Genomic DNA, 24,008 nt, shown 5'->3' on the forward strand with positions numbered 1-24,008 from the left:
TAGAATAGGAAGGCCTACTGTAAAAGCCCTAAAATAAGGCCTATTTGCATTAAAAAAAAACAAAAAAAAACACGATACGTCACCTAAGAGGCACTGTCCGCTCCGTTGCACGCCTTCTCTGCTTGTAGTTTTCTCCCAGCGCTTCCTGGTTTGGAGGTTTAAAATACCCGCCTCCAAGAAGTGCTGGCTGTGATTGGTTCTCAAGCACCAAGGCTCCTCCAATCACTGCAGCGCTCAATGAACCAATCACAGCCAGTGCTTCCTGGAGGCGGGGATTTTGAACCTCTGACCAGGAAGCGCTGGGTAAAAACTACAAGCAAGTCTGCCAGAGCTGCAGAGGAGACATGTGCGCGGAGCTGACAGCACCTTTTAGGTGATGTATTGTGGTTTTTTTCTTAATGCAGATAGGCCTTATTTTCGAGGTAGGGCTTACATTTCAAGCCCCCCTGAAAATCCCAGCAAAAGAGTGCTACAAATTCATGCGACTTTGTAGCGACACACAATCTTGAGATCACCGCGAGAAAATGCAACAATATCAGACAGAACATGATATCACTGCGATATCATTGTCGCCGGTGTGAAAGAGGCCTTATACTCGCATAAGGGGTCCTTCACACTGGTGATCGTGATATCATGGCCAGAAAATCGTGGCAAAATTGCATCTTTTTTCCCCGATTTTTGAACATCATGCTTTTTTCGCTGAAATATTAGGACTTTCTAATGTTAAAAATGCATCACATTGTATGAAAATCGCAAGTTTGTGCTTTGCGTTGCAATAAAAAGGAGGTTTTATAGCGAAACATGGGAGGTAAAAAAAAATAAAAATCACACATTGCAGAAAGAAAGGACATGACACAATTTTTTTTTCTTGCAACATCACATGAGTGAAAACATCGCAAATGTGAAGGAAACCATTGAAAATCATTGGTTTCAGAATTCTGCGTTTTTACTCATTCTCGTGTGATTTTCTGGCCAGCGTGAAGGCGCCCTAAAAGGTTTAATTAGCCAACCAATGAACACTTTCTTATGGACAGTTAATCATTTGTCCTTTATGGCCTGACGACTGGGCAAACAAGCATTCAGGCGAACATTCTTGCCCAATAATCAGGCTGTGTAAAAGCTCATTCAAAGGGCTGTTTGGGACTTTGGGTTTTCTATTAATGACCTATCCTCTGGATCCCCGGCAATCAGCTGATTCCCAGCCCTGCTGTCAGTATGGGCAGCACAGGTAGCAGACTACATTGTCCATAGTGTAGCAGCCTTGGATTTGCAGGCGCAGCTCTCATTGAATTTAATACCAATCATGGCCACTGCAATGTTGACAGCGCTATCTGCTTCCAGCACTGACCACATATTATAACTATTGGGCACTCTAGATAGGAGTATAATTCTACCTCCTGGGGTGTTCATCCTACTGGAAGACTCCTATAGCTTGACTTTATGTATTCATTATTGGTTCCCCCAATGAGTAGGTACTTGTAGAAGCTCATTTTGAGTGACCCTGGTTACTGACCTGGGGAAATATCTTTTGTCTATCTTTTGTATGGCCCGTAGGTTTTAGTTTTAAATTATCGAAAATTAAGTTAAGTTTTAAGGGTGCTTACCTGTGAAGGGCATTTTTGAATAGTAAGTTCCCACTGCCTCAGTGATTCCCAGCAATCTATATCAATCCATGAGAAAAACTCACAACAAATGTTCAATTCCCCTGCAGCTCCCCCATAGGGCAAATTAAGTATTACATAGTTCCTATAGAAATTAATGGGCTGTCTATGTAATGCATGGATGTGCTGAGTCCTCCAAAAGGACAGATGCTATTTGCATCCCCTCTCCACTTGATCAAATAGATATCAGTCATAGGTGGGGGGGGGGAGTCTCTTTGCATTTTCACCCCTTTAAATAAGATCTGTTATGTCTTCTGACAAGCAGCATGGGTTGCATACTTTTTTTGTCCACATCACCGCTGATTCCCTTTGTTCTAATTCTCCTCTTATAATCCACAATGGCCCCCATTGATTTTGGGGCCAACAATAGTCCATTGTCAAGTGGGTGGTCTCCATCACCCAGTATCAATCAAACATCATGCCAGCCATTGACAATGGGTGATGGAGATCTCCCACTAGTTGATAGACTAATAACAGGCTTCACAGACAATAGGAACCATTGCAAGCAAAATGGGGGGTGCTAAAGCAAAAAATACCATCGAAATCAGCGGGGATGCAAGGATATGCAGCCTGTCTCATTTGTCGGCAAATGTGACAAGCAAAGGGCATCACTAGTTCTGTATACTTGTAGGACTGGTATGTCAAATCAAAAGAAATATTAGTTGCCTGGTATAAGAAGGAAAGATATCGGCTGGTGGCACGTGAAGGCAAGATAAGGTCATTAAGGACCTTACCACCCAAAGGACCTCTTAGCATTTTTTGTAGGTCTTATGCCTTAGTCAGAGGACATCTGCCATGTGTTGATATACGTGTGATCTCCTGTGTGACGTGCACTTCATTGAGTAGAGAGTTTGGCATCCTGGAGTCAAAAATCTCGTTCTACGCAACTCAATGGAAATGACATATGACTGTTATGGTCGCGTTACATCTCCGTTGGTATCTATAAGGAGAAGAAGAAACGCTAATTAAAAATAAGAATACTCTTATTATTTTCCTCTAAACCAGCAAAGTATCCTGCTAACAATAGGAAGAACTGTCGCATTGCTTATAAACTCTACTCCCAATGCACCCGTATGACAGCTAATCACCTGCACAAATACTTCCCAAGCCAGGTTCCTCATATTACCGCTCCTCCATAATTTCCCCCACTGTGTACTGAACGGAACATAAAAAAAACTGCAATGGAACATGAAAAATGTCAACTGTGTCTGTGCCTCGTAAACAAGCTCCTCTCATGTATTAATGATGCACAATGCCTGGTGTTATAAAGTCACCTGAATTCCCTCTGAACTACTAGGAGATCTACTGACACCATGTGGGTTTCCCAACCTAATTATCCATAATAAGTCATAGATTGGCACCCGGGTATAGAGTAAAGCTGTGCACCCAGGTCTAAAAAAAAAAAAAAAAGTGCATTTCATAGCCGTTCCATGAATTCCTTAATGAGCTGAGCGACCACAGACGAATCCATTAGATTGACATGGAGATTTAATTTCGGAAGGACCCCACAGGACAGGAAATACAATGAAAACCTTTTTGTTTAGCAGCGGCTCTGTTTATAGAATGTGATCTCTTCCAAGCGCACCGGGATATTAATAATTAAAGATTTATTAGTGGTGACTGAAATTATATTTCGCCGTCCCCGAAGTTCATTCTGCCGGAGATAATTCGATTCGGATAGTGTAGATTGACAGAATAGGAGTCGGAGAATTGGATCGGGCGTCATACTTAACAGAATTATTGTGTCAAGTAGAAGATAATAGCATCTTGTTGTTAGGTGGGCTTCATCTCATCATGAGGATGTTTTCAGGAAGAATTTAATTTACCCTTTAACCCCTTCGCTGATGGTAAATGTACGGTCAGGCGCTCGAAAAGGGTATATAGAGTGGGTTCAGGAGTCAAGTTTGCTTCATCCCTGGCGGTTATGAAATCACAGAGGGGAGAAACAATGCTCAAAGACATAACTCACAGAAAAAGAAGCCAGATACAGGGTATATACTACAGGAAAAGCTCAATCGCCATTTGACCTGATAGCAGCAGCAAGCCAGATTGCTATATAGAGGAGCAACAATGTTCAGGTGTATGCTGATTGAGCAGCCACTCAACTCAACCCATGGTAAGGGAGGGGTGACTGCCAACAGACCCAGCCTGCACAATATGAACTGATACCAAGGATGACCGCCATAGATATGTGCGCCACACATACAGGGATACAACCCACACTAACAAAGCAATGGATTGCCCTGCATTAAAAAAGTGTGCCACACAGGCATGCCAGCCTGGGCTCATACTTAACAGAATTACTGTGTCAAGTAGAAGATAATAGGATCATGTTGTTAGGTGGGCTTCATCTCATCATGAGGATGTTTTGAGGAAGAAATTAATTTATCCTTTAATCTCTTCGCAACCGCTGATGGTAAATGTACGATCAGGCGCTCGAAAAGGGTATACAGAGTAGGCTCAGGAGTCAAGTTTGCTCCATCCCTGGTGGTTATTAGCGGTTTCTGACAGCTGCTGTTAACTGCCATAATCAGGGTTAGCTCTGATCATGACAGTTAACTGTTTAGACATCTGGTTTGTTTTGACTACAATATTTAAACAGTCAGGGGGGGGGGGGGGGACCCTTTCCCCATCAGCATCCTCCAACACCATGATCAGGGGGTGCTGATGGGCTAGCTTTGCTGCTTGAAGCCCACTGAAAGCTCCCAGTGATGCCATACATAGATGCCTATAGAGGCCTCCCCATGCCAACATCAAAATTCAGTATGTAGTACAATCAAATGTCTGAAAGGAGCCAGATTATGTGTTCTTATTGATAATATTTTGAACATAATGCCAAATTTAAATGTTTGTGAGATGATAAAAAAGATGAAGACACAAGTCTATGTAGATCAACCCAATATCTGGTAGTGTTGATCTAGAAGAAGGCAACAAAAAAAATCCCTAGGAAAATTGTTTCCAACTTGTGGCTCTCCAGTTGTTGAGTAAACAGCAATTCCCAACATGACCCCACAGCTGTAGGTTGCAGTTTTACAACAGCCAGGCCGCAAAAAATTGGAGACCACTACCCTATGAGGTAGCTCCCAGTGGTCCTTAATGAGAAGATCATCTGAGAAGTTCCTTTGAGATTAATACGCATGAAAGAATCATCTGAAAAGAAGATCCATGGTCATGAGAAGATTCTGATGGAAGATCCACAGTCACGAGAAGATCCTCTGAGAAGATCCATAGACATGAGAAAATTTTGAAAGAAGATTTGTAGTTATGAAGTCATGACAAGATCCTCTGGGAAGATCAATAGACACGGGAAAATTCCGAGAGAAAATCCATAGTTATGAAGTCACAAGGAGACCATCTTAGAAGAACCATAGTCACAAAAAAATCTTCTCAGGAGATGCATAGTCATGTAAAGAGCCTGAGAAAAGATCCATAATCATGAGAAGATCCTCTCAGAAGATGCATAGTCATGATGACGCAGGGAGGTGGTGCGCGACGCAGGTTTCAGAATACGATGGGGTCACAGAGTTAACAAAAATACACAATGTTTTATTTAAAAATACAGAAATGCCGATTATACTGGTATGAGCATAGGGAGCAACAGGAGTAACTGGCAAGAAACAGACAATTTCAGTTTCACTCTATAGTTACTTAATAAATCAAAACAATATAAATGAGTTGCCGGAGTTGGAGTGGTCTTAGTGGACCACAGACATGGGAAGCGGTACACAGCCGTTTTGAACCAGGTTGTTACTGCACTACTATGAAAGCACGGGAACTAAACACAGCGTCTGTACTCCCAAAACACACAGTGGTGTATTGCATTAAGTCTCTGTTCGTAATTAGCACTGACTCTTCAACTAGTATAGTGCTCCCCTATACAGCGGGCCTGTTGTGAGTCTGTACTAGTGCATAGACTTAGGATCGCGGTGGGAGCAGATCTCACTTACAGTTTGTCGCTGAAGAGTACAAGCATCTCTCTTCCAGTATTCCCTTAACCGGTTTCTGATTACACAAGCTATAGCACATGGGCCTTGTAAAATCAGCAATTGATCTGCCTCTCGGGCCTGCACCCTCAGACGACTCAAGAAGAGCACCTCTTACCAGCAGCTACACTCTAGCCTCTGTATACTTCCTGCCGAGCTCTAATGACTGTAGAACCTGTGAATGGGGGCATGCTCACACCCATCCACTATCTCCTAAGCACAGAAGCTGTCTGTATTAACCTTTTGTGGGTAGCACCTTTCAAAGAAAAGTTGTGTGAATGTGAAGATGCTTTGAGCATAGGTGTCGTCTTGGAGGATCCATTGTCATGAGAAGACCCTTCAGAGACGATTACTGTCAAACCTAAAATGTGTTGGGTACTGGCTCAAATGTCCTGTATAGAACTGTAAAGGTTTCCATTAGATGAAGGTATTTCCCATGAAAATTGAACTGGGGGATGTGTGATTTCATCCTATAGATAGCACCAACAGTACCGGTAAAGGAACCATATATATGTGGTAAGTTCTTTTTCCCTATTGAAGCTTATGTGTTTGACTAATGGGGGGAAGTATTGCATGATGTCTATTTAATCAATGATCTGACTGTAATTATGGATAGGCCAGGTCTTCCAGAGTGGGAGATGCTTTTTGTAGTTACCTTCTGCTTTGAATAATAGATCCTGAAAGAGGTGCTCCAACTTATTAACTCAATTTTTTTAGACCAAATACTCACTTAATTTTGTTCAATGTTGTAACGAGGACAACCCTTAATGGAGTTTTCTGGGATCAAAAAAAATTCTACTGCTTTGGAATGGTGTGAAATAAAGAAAAAAGCCATAATCACCTCCTTCAGTGGTCCCCGGTGGAGCCCAGTTCCCTATCACTCTTAACCTGGGTGTGGCCATGTGAAATATATTGAGCATGTGATTGCTTAGTGAATCACAGGCTTCAGTAGTGATTCTTCTATAAACGACACATGACCGCTGAAGCCTGTGATTGGCGGAACAGTCATGTGAAGAATGAATGTCGTGTGACTGCAGCCAGTTTCTTCTGGGTTAGGAGATCAAGCACTGGACAAGAAGCCACGGAAGGAGGTATGTCTTTTATTCTATATTTCCCTACATTCCACAGTGGTAGATTTTTTTGAAGTCCCAGAAATTCCCTTTAACTCTATATCAACTGTTGAGTATAAAATAGCTAATAGTTTTGTATTTCTTATCTTTTATCAATTGTTGTTGTCTGGTTAACATTATAGTTTCTTCTCCATTTACATCCAAAGCTGAATTAAAACAACTGCTGATTGCTACTCGTGTAATGACCCAGTACTGGTACTACTTGGCAAATGTTAACACCTAAGGGAGACTGATCACATGACATGCCTTACAAACTAGGAAAACCCTTACAGTCAGCTAGATCCTCTGTATCACCTCGGCCCTGATTTGCATATATCTATGCTAGGAGAGGGGTTGAGCTGGAAGATTCTAGAAGGGGGAGGGGTAATATAAGATCCTGTACTTGCTGTGTGGGTCAGTTGAAAGTGCTGTAGGATAGTGAGAAGTGTATCTGCCTCTGCTCCTTTCATGCAGCATACAGCACCTGAAGCTGCAGGATTACTGCCAGCCTGGAAAGGAGCTGTGCATGTAAGTCCAGCTCGACCCAAAGTGAACCCCAAGGATTGAATAAGGTACAAGTGGTGTTGTAAGGGAATACAGTCTAGTGGAAACTACAACCAGGAACTTGGAACTTTAACATATATCCCTGTGATAAAGTTGTTGCCGGTATTGTTGTATCTTGTCTCCACCATGAAGAATGGGTGGAGACAAGAAGAACGCTCACAAGCGATGCCCACAATTTCATTGGCTGCAGCTGCTGGGCGCTACTTCGTACAATGCTCCCGGCTGTGACAGCGTTTTCAGCGGCAGGAGCAGCATCAGCATCATCGAGCTGCTACAGCCAACAACAGTGCCTGAGGGCCAGCAGGGGAACGGAGCTGTGAGCCAGACTTCCATTACAGTGCTTTTAGTGGCAGCAGCCGAAGACAGCGAAGCGGAAGCGGGTAACTGTCGAAACTGGGAGGCCGGTGCCGGGAACAGAGACAGCGGGACCGCCAACCCCGACACACAGATTTCAGCGGGCGCAGGCAGGGAAGATGGTAGTGCCTTGGGAAGAAGAGTCACAGCAGAGCTGGTAGGGCAGCACCAGGTAACACTCGCAGCGCAGGACAGCAGCAGCAGTAGAAACTCCGGTTATGGTCACACGGATGGGAGCACAGTGCTGAGGACAGTCTCAGCCACAGTGGCGGGATGCAGAGTGACAGCAGTGGAGGGGCAAACTACATCGGCGGTGACAGAGTTTGCAACAGTGGCAGAGTGGTGAAGCAGCGAGGTACAGAGTGACAACAGCGGAGGGGCGAACGACATTGGCAGGGACAGTGTTTGCAACAGTGGCGGGGTGATGATTGACAGCAGCAGGCAGGGTAGTTTGTACAACCACGCCTAACACTAACCCCCACCATAACTTTCCACCCACGCCAAAGCACTGCAGTTCGGTTAGTGACTGTGGGCCACTGAACAGCTGGGGGGACGGAACGGCACAGACACAAGCAGACAATCGGAAGCTAGGGGCTTGAACGGAGGTGTTAACTCTAGCAAAGCCAGGTCAGCCCCTAGCTTTCGGTGGAGACAAGGTACAACAATACCGTTGTTGCCATATAGACAGTAAAGCTTTCTAGCCTTGGACAGAGATGAACACACTGGAGACACTGTGAATCTTACAAATACTGTGATTACTTGCTGTGTCTGTGTAATGGAAATATATATATATCAACCCACTTGTCCTTCTTTAAAGCTGTATCCAACTGTTAATCGTAATTTGGCAATACAGTCAGTGGTAACCCGCTGTTAGATGTTCAGTAAACATTTAGTTGTTGTTTTCACAAGTTCATTGCCTGTGAACTGTTTGTCCTACACTGAACATCTTGGTCACCTAACGTCGTACCTGCCAGGGTGTCGGAATGCTGCACTTGCAATATGCCTGCAGTCTTCCTGCATTTTGCAGTGAATCTTGTGACCTAGTTCCGTAGCTCTAAGTGTTCTTCTCCCATCTGATCTCCCACACTGCACTGCTTTCTAGCAACAGGAGAGCGGGACAAGACTGAATTTAGAAAAGGAGTACGAATCAGTACAAGAGAAGTGGAGCAAAGTATTAACAAAGTTACTTGACTTTTCTGTAGACTTAACCCCTGGAATCTTATAGAAGTTGAGTTTTCCTCCCACTGACAATCCATCCGCCTCTCAGAATAAAGTGTAAATGATTGTTGGCAGCACTTGGAACATTGCAGGTTATGAGAACTCTGACAGGCTTATAATCTTCAGCAGAAAGTAGGACATAGCAGCAGATGGAGGCCGTGTGGATAGACCCCGCTCCGTCCGGTGTGCTATCACTTATTTCTCTGATTGCAGGATCCGCAGATATTCATTATCAGAGCTCCGGGGACTGGCATTTTCTTACTTACAGACAGTGTAAGGAACCTGAAGACAAAAATTACAGCTCATTCCACACATATTCAGATTTTTTTGTACCTGCAGAACAGTAATGTTACTGCAATTATCGCAAATAATGGAGGTGAATATGCGGAGCGCTCTATTCTCCTTCTTACACAAATTGTATGCTTCTGGTACAAATATCAAATGTATCCATAGGACACCATTTATCCGAAAGAGTGTTGGAAGATTTTTCCCAGGGTATATGCCGCATGTCACGGAAATGTGATGTGAACATAGCCTGAGAAACTGAATGATTTCATTAAAAAAAAGAATAAATGTATGCCCTCTATATGTCAGGATCATCGGATGTGGACCTGCAGTGCCACACACTGGTTTGACTTTGGGTCAAATCCAGATGCAACCCCTGACGAATTTGGGTCTTCACCCTTTAACCCCACCAGTCAGGATCTGGGCTTCGCTTCATGGTCCCCAGTGATGTGGCCACGGATGCTACAATTAAGCAGTGTGTGGTACTGGAGCATGTGAACAGAGGAAGAGTTACGGAGTTCCAAACTGAGGCAGGCAGCACAAATTCACACCAGCAGTCAGGGCAGGCTGCACACAGGAGAATGGTCAATATAACAAACCAAGGTCAGAAGTGGAGACTGCAGAATAACCAGGGTCAGAAATCAGGAAGTGATCACAAACAAATAGCAAGGATCGAAAGGAATTTATGAAAAAATGAATGAATAGTTGAAAAAAGTTTGGAATGAGTGAAGGAATTTATTAAGAAACTAGCTGATATACCTAGCCTCATCCGAGTTAATTGATACAGCTGTTTACGTGTTGTTTGCACGGAAAATTTTAAGAAGTCAAGGTTACTTTGACTTCAGCTGTATAATGTATAACAACCAATCACAGCACAGCTTTCATGTTACCTCAGCAGTATAATATATAACAACTAATCACAGCACAGCAGCTTTCATGTTACCTCAGCGGTATAATATATAACAACCAATCACAGCGCAGCTTTCATGTTACCTCAGCGGTATAATATATAACAACCAATCACAGCGCAGCTTTCATGTTACCTCAGTGGTATAATATATAACAACCAATCACAGCGCAGCTTTCATGTTACCTCAGTGGTATATTATATAACAACCAGTCACAGGACAGCTTTCATGTTACCTAAGCAGCATAATATATAACAACTAATCACAGCACAGCTTTCATGTTAACTAAGCAGTATAATGTATACCAACCAATCACAGCACAGCTTTCATGTTACCTCAGCAGTATAATATATAACAACTAGAGTTGAGCGAACATACCCTGCCGAGCTTGATGCTCGTTTGAGTATTAGTGCACTCGATGGTGCTCGTTACTCGAACGAGCATCAAATCGTGTTCGACCCCGCCCCAGCTTTTGGCTTCTCCCTGCTGTGACATGCCTGTTTTGGCCTCTCTCCGCCGAGATGCCGAGAGAGAGGGCACGAACCAAGAAAAAAATAAAACTCGAGACCCGGCGTCCCACATACAAAAATGCTGGAGTCTCCCATTGTAGGCAATGGGGTTCGATACTCGAATAGAGCTCTTGAATTTTCGAAAAGCTCGACTCGAATAATGTGGACCCGAGCATTTGGGCGCTCGCTCATCTCTAATAACAACCAATCACAGCACAGCTTTCATGTTACCTAAGCAGTATAATATATAGCAACCAATCACAGCGCAGCTTTCATGTTACCTCAGCAGTATAATATATAACAACCAATCACAGCACAGCTTTCATGTTACTTAAGCAGTATAATATATAACAACCAATCACAGCACAGTTTTTTATGTTTGTACAAAAAATTTCATGTTTGTACAACATTGGGAAGTAAGAGAATTAGATTTCGTACATTACACAATGCTTTTGCGCTTAGCAATGAATTTTCGAGTTGTGACCTACTAACGCTTCCTATTTAGCACCTAAAGAATGCTCCTGCCAAATTTCATGTTTCTACGACATCAGGAAGTTAGAGAATTAGTGGCGAGTCAGACAGTGAGGGCTTTCACTTTTATATATATATAGATAAACAAATGAATAGCTCAAGTCAATACATTCATTCATTCATCTGTGTACCCAGTTTTTTTTAATTCAAAACTATGTGAATGAATGGATTGGTTATTTCATTAATTAACCAATAAATGAGAGACTTAACAATTGAATCATTTTAATCTCCAGTTTAAAAATAAATTCCACGCCATTCATTCATGTATTCCTTCTCTATGTGTAAATTCATTCACTGATAAATATATTAATTTTTTAATTCATTTTTCTCCTGTTTTTATTGAAGGAAAACATTTATGAAGGAAGGAATTTCTGAAAAAAAATTAAATGATCGAATTAGTAAATGAATGAATTTGGGAAAGAGTGGAGGAAATTATGAACAAATAAGTAAGTAAATGAATAAACAATTTCAATATTTAATTAGTAAATATTAGTACATTCATTTGTTCCGTTAATCTGCTCATTCTCTCAGTTATTTAATTATTTCATTAATTAACTATTTAATGAAGGAATTAACAGTTGAATTATTTTAATCTCCAGCTGAAACCTAAATCTGAGTTACGGAGTGATAGATCTATAAAATATGTGCTGCCATGAAAGCCAGGTCATGGCCAGCGATGGGAGCATATACTCATAGATTGCACTTCCTGTTGTGACCGCTTCTGAAACAGAAAGTCGGAGTCACTTCCCTTCCCCCACAGAAGATCTCACTAAACTTTGAAAACTTTAAAATGATTAGCCTAACGTAATCCAATTCTAATGGAGTGCATTACTACACTGTGCAATGTGGCATATTGTTATGGCGTGGTGGCATCACTCACCTGCTCAAGGGTGTGTGATAGGTAGCCTTCTGTGTGGTGTGTACTTGGGCCACAGAAAAGTATCCCGCCTCCAATGCCACACCCCACTCTTTGAAGAAGGCCGTAGCCCCTTGCACCTATCTGGCGAAGTCATGTCACCCCATGTGCAGTGTTCCAGTTGTATTTTAACCTGTTCTTTAGTTCTTCTGTACAAGTTGCATTAGAAAGATGGTGTTCTTCCTGCAACGGTGAATAGTTATTGTGGAAGGCTATGTGCAAAGTGGATCAGTTAATGAAATGGCCTTCACTGACAAGCATCCAGGTGGAGGACTTTTGGATCCACTGCTGTACTTATGATGGACGGAGTGGGGTTTCATTTATCAGGTTACGTGAATTCACAAAAATATAAGGTTCTGGTCTACTCCAAACCCTCACCTGACTCACAAAACATCACTGCATGACCATAAAATTGGCGTTTGGTGCGCAGTGTCATGTACACGAATAGTGGGCCCAATTTTCTTCAAATTAACTGCGATTTATCTGGACATGTTTGAACACTTTTATGACCAACTAACACCAGAAGGAAAAATGTACTGCTTTTTCCAACAAGATGGGGCAACATGCCGCACCTGCTGCAACTCACTGCCACGGGTCCATGAACTGTTTTACAGAAGAGCGAACTGTAAGTAAGGGGTTATGACCACCATGCTCCCCAGACCTATCCGCATGCGATTTTTATCTGTGGGGACATTTCAAGCTGAAAGTGTACGCCAATAATCCACATACGCTGGATGACTTCAAGGAAAACATCATGAGTAGAGTTGAGCGAACATACTCTGCCGAGCTTGATGCTCGTTCGAGTATTAGCATACTCGATGGTGCTCGTTACTCGAATGAGCATCAAATTGAGTTCGACCCTGCCCCAGCTTTTGACTCCTCCTCGCTGTGACGTGCCTGTTTTGGACCCTCCCCGCTTCGACGCAGCACGCGTCATTGGGAAATATTTTGTCTGGTAGGAAGGAGAGAGAGAAGGAGAGGGAGAGGGAGAAGGAGAGGGAGAGGGAGAAGGAGAGGAAGAGAGATTTTTTGAAAAGCTCGACTCGAATAACGCGGACCCGAGCATTTGGGTGCTCGCTCATCTCTAATCATGAGCACTATCCACAACATCATCATTGAGGAGCTGTAGACAGTATCAGCCAACATGTTGCGACATGCCCAGAGGTGCGTAGAAGCAAACGGGCACCACCTTGAGTATCTGTTGTAATGTGGGTAAACCAATAAAACTTTAGAAAAAAGAATTATCTTGCTTGCTTTTCCTATTGCAGTATTGTGGGAGGTGGGCTATTTTTCCATGGCCCACCTTATACACTACCTTATGGAGGATAATTTCCAAGCCCGAAACACGTAGTTTGTATACCTGACCTAAAGAAGAATACCTACCTATATCCACCATGTCCTGAGTGTTTCATCCAGCCTGACCAGCAGTGGTATCCTTCTACATCTATTCCTTGACGCTTCACCAGGGATTCATCCCCAAGTGAGAAAACCACCATCAGCATTGTGGTATATGGTATACATCAGCATTCTGTGATACAAAACGTCAATCAGTGAGTTCAATACTTCCCCTCTGCTTTCCCCAAAATATATCCTGGTTTTGCGCATGAAGCGCTTGTCCTATTTCTATTTAATAGGGGTTGTACAAGATTACACGAAGTGTATAACAAGCACACTTCCATAAATAGTCCTCCAGACAAACTACGATGGTGTTCAACAACATTGGACAAAACATGGCCACTTTTTTCCCCCAAAACAGCACCACTCATGTCCACAGGTTGCTTTTGGTATTGCAGTTCAGCTCTATAGAAACAATTTTAGAAAATAAGCAGCCATGTTTTACTAACCCTGGACAATAAGGAGTCGGTCATTAGATGCTATACGCTGCATTATGTCCGCCTGGCGCCATAGTGGTCAGCCGAACCGCTTCACCAAGTCCCTCTCTGCTAAAAATATTTTGTTTGCAAATCTCGACCATTAATTAAACGTGAACGGTACACGATGCATCATGTCTTCTGGCAAAGTTCACTGTTATTACGCTTCACCGTCTCTTCAGGGCTTGGATTACAGGTCCAGAGTTCCAGGACGGTGTCTGGCATCTACCAGGGGAAAGCAAAAGTGTAGAGCGTTAGAGAGAAAAAAAAATCAATCCCAGTGTGCAATGTGACATTAATTACCAGAGACACATCTGAATACTGGCTGCTCAGAGCGCTGTGAACGGTGGAATATGTAATGTCTCCAGTGGGTCGCTGTCAACATCGCAAACATGTTTGTGTCTGGAGCCAACAGATGGATATTGTTCCGGATAGAAAGGGTCAAAAATATATTTAGCCTATTTTTTTAGGTAAAATATATATATAAAGTCTTTTTTTTTTTTTTGTTTCTTGTTGAATCGCTCCCTGCCGAGAGAGATAAAAATATAGAAAATCAAAGTGAAGTGCAGAATTTCTTCGCCTGGCACTAGCATTTGGGGAATTAAATGACATTTTATAACATCTCCAGCCTCATAAAAGGTTCATAGAGCTCGGTCTCAGTTATTCCGCTGCAGAGAAATATGGTTCAACTAGAGGCGACTTTAAAAACTTCCTTGACACCGAGCTGAGGGTTTATGAAGTCTTGAAATTCATATTTACTGTCTCTCCCTAATAAGGAATATGACAAGAGGTCGCTCGGAGAGTCTTAGTTGTGGAGATGGGCAGGAGCTGACAGATGTCGTCCTATTTATCTGCCTTCACACCGAAAATATTTGTCTTAAAAATGGTCCTAACTGGAAGTATGTTGTTGTGCCGAGGCCCCATAAATCTCCGGTCTTTCTACTACAGTTTGAAAGACTGATGTGATAACATTCATTGTATATTTCCACATTGGGTTGAAACAAAATGCTTTCTTCTTCCATGGGAGAAAAATAAAATTCGACGCAGTCGTTATTAGTGGCTTTGCCTTGTTTCTCTTGCTGTTATAGAAAGGCTTAAATCAAAGGAAAATGCCGAGGCTCTCGGTTATTTTTTTGATTTATGTTTGGTTTACAGAGCGACCAGGCCACGTTCATGAGATCCACCTTCCATTGTGTTGGCCCTGTATTTCAGTACAGGATTAGTGCTACTTTGTCTTAAGTCAATGTTCAGGAGATCTACATTGCATCATGTTGACCCTCTCAATCTCTTCAGGGTCAGTGCTGGCTAATTTGCACAACCATTCATGAGATGCAACGTCCACCATATTGCCGCTTTGTGTCTCTACAGGGTTGGTGTTATTTTGTCTTAAGTCAAAGTTTAGGAGATCTAGGTTGCATCATGTTGAGCTTCTCAATCTCTACAGGATTGGTGCTGGCTAAGTTGCACAACCATTCATGAGATGCAACGTCCACCATGTTTGTCCTTTGTCTCTACACCGTTGGTGTTATTTCGTCTTAAGTTACAGTTCAGGAGATCTAGGTTGCATAATGTTGACCTTCTCAATCTCTACAGGGTTGGTGCTGGCTAAGTTGCACAACCATTCATGAGATGCAACGTCCACCATGTTTGTCCTTTGTCTCTACAGGGTTGGTGTTATTTCATCTTAAGTGAAAGTTCAGGAGATCTAAGTTGCATCATGTTGACCTTCTCAATCTCTACAGGGTTGGTGCTGGCCAAGTTGCACAACCATTCATGAGATGCAACGTCCACCATGTTTGTCCTTTGTCTCTAAAGGGTTGGTGTTATTTTGTCTTAAGGTAAAGTTCAGGAGATCTAGGTTGCATCATGTTGACCTTCTCAATCTCTACAGGGTTGGTGCTGGCTAAGTTGCACAACCATTCATGAGATGCAACGTCCACCATGTTTGTCCTTTGTCTCTACAGGGTTGGTGTTATTTCGTCTTAAGGTAAAGTTCAGGAGATCTAAGTTGCATCATGTTGACCTTCTCAATCTCTACAGGGTTGGTGCTGGCTAAGTTGCACAACCATTCATGAGATGCAACGTTCACCATGTTGGCCCTTTGTGTCTCTACAGGGTTGGCAAAATTTCAACCTAAGTCAATGTTTATGAGATCTAGGTTGCATCCTTCTGACCTACTCAGTCTCTACAGGGTTGGTGCTGGTTAATCTTGTGCAACCATTCATGGGGACCTTCTATATATCTAGAGGGTTGGTGTTAGTTAATCTTCATTAAAACATTCATGAGATCCACCCTGCACCATTTGAACATTTTGTATTACTGCATGGTTGCTGTAAATGAATCTTTGCAAATGTAAGATCCACATTGCAGTACTCTATAGTACTGAACGCTATAGACATATTATCAGGGTATTCTTTGGGGTAATATCTGGACACTACGGTACTGTTATTCAGATACTCTATGGTGGTAATACCTGAGCACTACAGTACTGCTATTTAGGCACTCTGTGGTGGTATTATTTGGAAACTACTGTACGGTATAATGATAATTCGACAATCTGTAGAGATTTTATATAGAGACAAATATGGAGGTATTATCTGGACACTATAGTATCACTATGTAGAAACGTATGGAGGTAGTATTATCTTGGCACTTAAGTACTGTTATTTGGCAATGCTACGGTAGCATTAAGATAGAACTATGTAGTACTGTTTTTATTTGGATGCTCTATGGTTGTATTATTTGGACACAGTACAGTACAGATATGGGCACTCTATAGTAGTATTATTTTGGTACTATAGTACATTTATTTAACATTGCATGATGGCATTATCTGTACACTGTAGTACTGGTCTTTCAATACACTATGTTGGTATTATTTGAGCACTATAGCACTCTTATATAGACACTCTATGTTGGTATTTTCTGGGCACTATAGTACTGTTAAAAACTCTGCAGTAATATTATTTGGGCACTACAGTAGTACTGCTATTTGGCTGTTCTGCGGTGGTATTACTCAAACACTGTATAATACAGGTATTTGGGTACTCTATATCAGTATTTGGGCATTAGAGTACTGTTATTTAGACACTCTATGGTGGCATCTTCAGAGCAATAGCGCACTGTTATTTAGACCCTCTACGGTGCCATTATTTGGGCATCTTTATTTAGCAATACTACATAATACAATTATTTGCACACTCTATGGCAATACTGGGTAAGCACTCTGGCCCCATGCAAGTGATAACCACCGCCTCTGTCCCATCAAAGCTTCTCCGCCATTAGCCGGGGTCATGCCTCCTGGCTCTGTGTCCCCAAGAGCTGCTTTGAGGCCCATGCCTGTCACCCCTGAACAGTCCTGGAGGATGCATATGCAGTGCTCCATGGCAGCCAATCCACAGCTGGGAGCCTGAGCAGGGCATTCCCTGTCACTGATGCCAGCCAACCCATGTCTCCACCCTTTAGTTCCGGTGTCGACAAGATACACCAGTACTGCACTATTGTACTATTATTTGCCAATGCAACGGTAATAAGTTCTTGGGTGATATTATTTGGACACTATGCAATACAGTTAGTTAGATACTCTAGGTTGGTATTATTTCGATACTGTAGTACTGTCATTTGCCAATACTATGGTAGAATTATTTGGGAACTATATATTACTCTTATCTGGATGCGCTCTGGGGGTATTATATGGACCCAGTTATCTGGATGCTCTCTCGGGGTATTATATGGACCCAGTTATCTGGATGCGCTCTGGGGGTATTATATGGACCCAGTTATCTGGATGCTCTCTCGGGGTATTATTTGGACCCAGTTATCTGGATGCGCTCTGGGGGTATTATATGGACCCAGTTATCTGGATGCGCTCTGGGGGTATTATATGGACCCAGTTATCTGGATGCGCTCTGGGGGTATTATATGGACCCAGTTATCTGGATGCGCTCTGGGGGTATTATATGGACCCAGTTATCTGGATGCGCTCTGGTGGTATTATATGGACCCAGTTATTTGGATGCGCTCTGGTGGTATTATATGGACCCAGTAATTTGGATGCTCTCTAGTGGTATTATTTGGGCACTATAGGTCTGTCTTTTGCCAATGCTATGTTAGTATTATTCGAGAACAATGTATCACTGCACTATATATCGGATGCTTTCTTGGGGTATTATTTGGATATTTTATGGCTGCTCTATGGCAGTATTATTTGAAATCTGAATGGTACTATTATCTGGGCACAAAGGCAGTTTATATAGTTTTTAAGAAGAAGACTATACACTGCTTTAGCTAGAGCAACTACGACAATGACATTATAATAGGGAGCTGCTATTTTTACTATTACCTAAAGTTTGCTGAAAAAGCAGCTTCAAAGTAGTAATGTGGAGCTTCAGTTTCTGCTCAGTAGCCTATCCAGGAATTGACTGATTGCCGGTCTGGGTCTTCTTGTCTGTACTTTAGCTGAGCTGGAAACAGAAATCAGAATGAAGGGATATGTAAAATATTCCAGTCCTGCAAACATCAGACTTATGAAAAGAGAATCTGATTATGAAAATGAAGTATTAAAATGGAGGAGGCAGCGCTGGCACATATTATCGGCATGAAAGCTTGGGAAGTGCGGGCTGCCTGTGTCATGTACGAATATTTTCACACAGCTGTAAGTGCGTCCCACTGGGCTTTCTGATCAAAACAGTTTGAATGTTTAAAGTACTCGGGAGGAACACAATAAAAACACAAACAGATGGTATTAACTCACCAAGATTTCTCGCAATCCTTGGTGACAACTGTGGAGACTGCTTCTGCAGGTTGAGGGGACATCTATGTAATCACATCTCCAGCACGATGATCTAGATGGATGATACAGTACAGTAATTACTTCTAAAATGATCTGCTGATGGCTCTGAAAAACTCATAAAATGCAACAGGAAATTAAAACATCCGTTCTGTTATTTGCTCCAACTTTCTTGTAGATTTGAGCCTTCAGTTTGATACGCCTCACCATACTTACATAGATACTTTCAGTCTGAGTGTTCCTTCCGTGGAAGGGATGGACGATTCTGGGCTATCATGTTGACATTCACACCTCAGCGTAGGAGTATCTTCTGCTTGTGCACTAAGAAGACACAGGGATAAAATACTCAAGACCAAAAGATATGCAGAGGCTCTTGTATATAGTCTATGATGGGGTGACTGGGAAAAGCAGCTCCAAGACGGTTGACTATGGTTGCATCTTCCTGTCCAGTTAAAGGATCAGGAAATGCAGCTCTGGAGAACAATTTGCTGAGAGCAAAAGGGACAGGAAAGGGAAAAGAAAGAGGAGAGAAGAGGAAGTAAGGAGAGGAGAGAAAGAGGGAGAAATGCCAAGAGGAGAGGAAAAGGAGGAAGTATGGAGAGGAGAAAAGAGGAAGAGGAAATGAGAGGATAAGAGGAAGAGGGGAGAAGAGGAAATAGAGAGAAGAGAGGAAGAGAGACAGGAGAAGAGACGAGAGAAAAATAATAAGAGGAGAGAAGAGGAAGTAGGAAGAGGAAGAAGGAGAGGAGAGAAAAAGGGCAAGGAGAGGAAGAGAGAGAGAAGAGGAAGAAGAAGAGTAGAGAAGGAAAAGGAGAGGAGGAGGAGGAGGAAAAGGAGAGGAGGAGGAAGAGGGAGAGGCAAGTAAAGAAAAGAGGGGAAGTGGGAGAGGAAAGGAGAGGGAGGGGGAGAAAGAGGGAGGGGAGAGGAGAAAGAAGAGGAGAAAGGAGAGCAAAAAAGAAGAGAAAGAGGAGAGAAGAATTAAAGTTACTCTTCAGTTTCAGGACAAATTCTGTCCCAGAACCACTGAGTGGAGAAAGTATATTGCCTGTTCTTGATTTTCTTACCCGTTTCCCTTTTGGCTGGTGGCTGCCATGATCTTTAGACTATCCAATCACCTACATTGCATTAGTAGTGTTAGGACTACTAACAATGCACTATATCTGCTCTGTCAACAGTGCTGGCCAATCACTGAGCCATACATAGTGAAGTTAGAAAATTCAGGTAGTCACCTTAGCTGCCCGAAAACAGGACCCAGAACCAAAAGAATGGAGGAATGCCTGAGAGCATCACATGAATGTAATACACCTCCTCCACCCTCTAGACCTGGAACAAATTTTGTCCAGTAACCGGAGAGTTGCTTTAAAAATAAATCTTTTTTGGAATTTCACTTCTCCGGACTGGCTTTGACTCAAAAAGTCTCCATAAGATGAGGTTGGAATAATCATTATCCCCTTCATACTAGTCCCAATACAATAATAAAAAGTAAATTTCCCAAAAAACCAAAAAGACAGCAAAACCATTTTCAATCAGAGGCTTGCTACCATAGTATGTCAAAAAATCAAAGTGGTTATTTACGAAACTTGGAAACAGAAGCTCTAAAGTTGTCTTCTTGACCAAAGCAAGGATGTACAATGGTAAGGGATAAGTGGGGTGGCTTGGATTTAGCACCAGACACCTCCTGGACCTCAATGGTGGCATATTCCTCTATGGCAGGCAAAGTGAGGAGATCTTCTCTAAACTGCTGATCTATTCTCAAAGAACTTAGATTTACAGTTATAATGTACTGATGTTTCCTCTTTAAGATAACCCCATCCGAACAATAGCCAGTAGCAAATCAGTAATTACAATTAATAAAGCATTTCTTGACATAACTAATGCCCATTTTAAAAAATGAGAAGCCCGAGCGGAGCATTCACGTGGGACATGTTCATAAAATGTTGTCAGTGACAGGAGATTAGGCAAATAGTCCCAAGGGCTGATGAGATTTTAATCACTCCGGTTGATTGGGAATTACAATGAAATCTAGCAGAGCCTGAAGAACGAGCGAAGCTTGTAGAGAAGCAGATCTGGTCAGAACAAGTACATAACACCAGACAATGGAGCAGTGATTGACAGGTCTTCCTGCCAGGCTGAGTTTCTATATGTCTGCATACAACTTCTTCCAGATGACCGCTTTGTCTCTCCCAAAGACCCTGCTATATAAAAAAACAAGTGGAAAATAATCTCTTGGATACTTATGGACAAATTGGATCACCACTAGGCCTTGGGTAATATAGAAGATCTTATTTGGGCCATCAATCATTTTTACCAACAGACGATTTGACACGCGACACTGCCTTTTTGACTTCATACTTGCTCTACTGTAAAGGAAGGCGAGAAGATGACTCCAACTCTTGGCTGCATCTTCACCAGCCTGAGGTGACCTCTTCCATACCTCCCATCTTTAAAACAACAAAAAAGGGACAAGTGTAGCAGAGCGCGTAGGGCAATACAGCAAGTTTTTATGACAAGCCATACCCCTTTTCCACAATGCCATGCCCTCTGTATTACAAAATTGTGCTATTTAGTGACATCCTCACAGTAATAGTCTCCCTCTGTGACCCCCTCACAGTAATAGTGACCCCCTTAATGGCTCCAGTAGCAATAGTGATCCCCTAATAGTGGCCCTAGTAGTAACAGTGATCCTCATAGTGACCCTGGTAGTAACAGTGCCCCCATTAGTGGCCCCCATAGAGACAGTGTCCCCATTAGTAGCCGCAGCAGTAATAGTGACTCCCATGGTGGCCCCAATAGTAATAATATTCCCGACAGTAGTCCATGCATCAATATTAGCCCCCATAGTGGCTATAGTAGCAACAGTGGCCCCCATAATGTTCCCAGTAGTAACAGTACCGCTATGGCCCCAGTAGCAATAGCGACGCCCCCCATAATGGCCTCAGAAGTAATAATGAGCCACATAATGGCTCCAGTAGTAATAGCATCCCCCACACCAGCTATAGTGGGCCTTATAGTGGCCCTTGTAGTAATAGTTACCCTGTTAGTGACTCTAGTATTCCTACTGACTCCCACAGTGGTCCCAGTAAAAATAGTGGCCCAGTAGTAATAGTGTCCCCAATAGTGGCTCTAGTAGTAATAGTGGACCCCATAGCGGCCCCAGTAGTAATAGTGCTCATACAGTGGCCACAGTAGTAATGGCGACCCCCATTACTAACTCCAGTTTTAATAGTGATCCCCAAAGTAGATCTCCAGCCACCCAAGAAACATTTAACTCACTTGTAGTGGCAGTCGAGTATCAGTAGCGCCGTTATTATAATCATTGTGACCTCTAACCTCTTCATTGGCTGCGTGCAGGAATGCAGATAGGTCAGGGGTCATACCAATTACAGTAGCGGCAGCTACTGCCACCGGGCCGGAACTCCAAGTGAGTTAAATGCTTGGCTAGGGCTACATGGCACATTTAGGCATGGCACTCATCATGCGGCAAAGATTGCAACATGGTCCTGCTACATCGCATCCTAATGTAAGTGAATGGATCATGTCTTGACTATCAAATTGCTGCGACCTGACAATCACAAAAAGTCCAAACCTAATGACCGAATTCACTTTCATTCTCATGCAATGTAGCAGGGCTATAGTGCATTCTTTGGCCACAAGATACATGTGGCGGCAAAAGCCACAATGTAGACCTAGTACTCATGTGGAAAAGGTATTACATCTGATATTACGTCATCTGAATTGGCACTGTTTGGTGGTAAGCAAATGTCTGCAATAATGTCAACTGCCAGGACTCCCATTGCAAATCACACAGCAAGGGGTCACAAGCCTCATGTGGCTCCTGAGCCGCTGGTTGGGGCAACTGGTCTAGAACCAAAGGAGCAGGAACCAAATACATCTAACTTTCTTGAGGCAACCATTCATAACTGGCCTTCTAGAGAGCTGGTGCTCTCGAAGAAGAGATCAACATAAAAAGTATATGGACAAGATCATAGGTGGCCTGGTTTGAATGAATATGGAACAGATGTCAAAAATTTAACCCAATGCTCATAACTTGTTGCAAAAAGTTATCGAAACACGAGAAAAGCTGTTGGAAAGGCAAGGAAAAAAAGTTCTGTACTATAGATTATTTAACATAAGCTGCTTTCACATCTGCATCAGGAGTTTGATTTTCCTGCTCCGTTATGGAAGAAGCAATGGGGAATCCACTGTCTGTATAGATCTATATTCAATTTCCATTCAGTTGAGCGGCATTTTACCTGCCGAAAACGTCCTACATTTAGGACTTTGTATTCCAGCATTTGAGGGAGGTTCCAGTACAAATGTGAAAGCAGCCTTAAATAGAGTTGAGCTAACTGAACCAGTAGGACCTTGTTTCGGGCTGAACTTTGCTAAAAGTTTGCTTTGGCAAAAAACCTTATCCAAGTTCTACCCGAAACATAGTCCTGCTGGTACAGTTTGCTCCACACTGTCCAAGAGCCATAAAAGCCATGTATAACACTCTCTCAGAGTGTTATGCAGGGCTCTTATGGTTCTTAGACCTGTACAAGACAGGTCAAGAAGTAGACAGTAGGAGTGAAAAAAATAGCTCCTGGCGCAACGACACCAGAAGATACACCTGCAGCCTGGTTCTCTCCCTACAGTTTCCTTATTGGCCATGCTGGTTTGGCAACTTATATACTCACTGTAGCCATCCAGCATGTTTTGCCCAAGCATTTACTGAAGAAGAGGTCCTCGAAACTCGTTTTTCTGCTGGTTATACTCCTCATATAATAAAATCTTCTTATATCGAACCACCATAACCATTTTTTGGAGTCGTTGAGCCTTGAGCCATTTTTCTTTCACTTCCACTGCTGAGGGTAAGGACTGTAATAGGTGGGCTGGCCATCTTCATATGGCTCCTCCTTCCACAGGTCCCACCCCCGCGGTGAAATCACTGACACAGCCAACAAGGATAGAGTTAAATTTCAGCAAAAGTAATATAAAATTTTTAAGCACCTAACAAGATGCCGGCTTGTCAAGTCATAAGAAAAAAAAAAAAAGTCTCATCATAAAATCTTGTATTTTCTATGAACAGATGGTTAATAAGGAGATAAAATCACACCCTACCGCGCTTGGCAGGCATTTGACTTCAATCCAAATCTATCTCTATATTCCTCTCTCTCCGCATAACAGGCACATGGAAAGCCGTACCAGTCATAAATTGGCAATTGAAATCTAAAGACTTGGCTCCGCTCGCTCGCTATTGAGGTATCGCTTAGCTAAACAAACACAAGACTTATAAAATGAACCTAGCTTTGAAATGTTAACAAACCG

General features: G+C 42.6%; 1 long non-coding RNA gene across 1 annotated transcript; it reads right to left on the reverse strand.

Annotated features, from left to right (window-relative positions):
• Positions 1-14,016: 14,016 nt before the first annotated feature.
• LOC136581896 (uncharacterized) lies at positions 14,017-18,737 on the reverse strand. Its single transcript, XR_010787102.1, has 3 exons — positions 18,663-18,737; positions 18,252-18,372; positions 14,017-14,134 (listed from the first exon to the last, which is right to left on the reverse strand). It is a non-coding gene; the product is annotated as an uncharacterized lncRNA (long non-coding RNA).
• Between the last annotated feature and the right edge of the window lie 5,271 nt (positions 18,738-24,008).

This window comes from Eleutherodactylus coqui, chromosome 11 (genome assembly GCF_035609145.1).
Source record: "Eleutherodactylus coqui strain aEleCoq1 chromosome 11, aEleCoq1.hap1, whole genome shotgun sequence".
Taxonomy (NCBI): domain Eukaryota; kingdom Metazoa; phylum Chordata; class Amphibia; order Anura; family Eleutherodactylidae; genus Eleutherodactylus; species Eleutherodactylus coqui.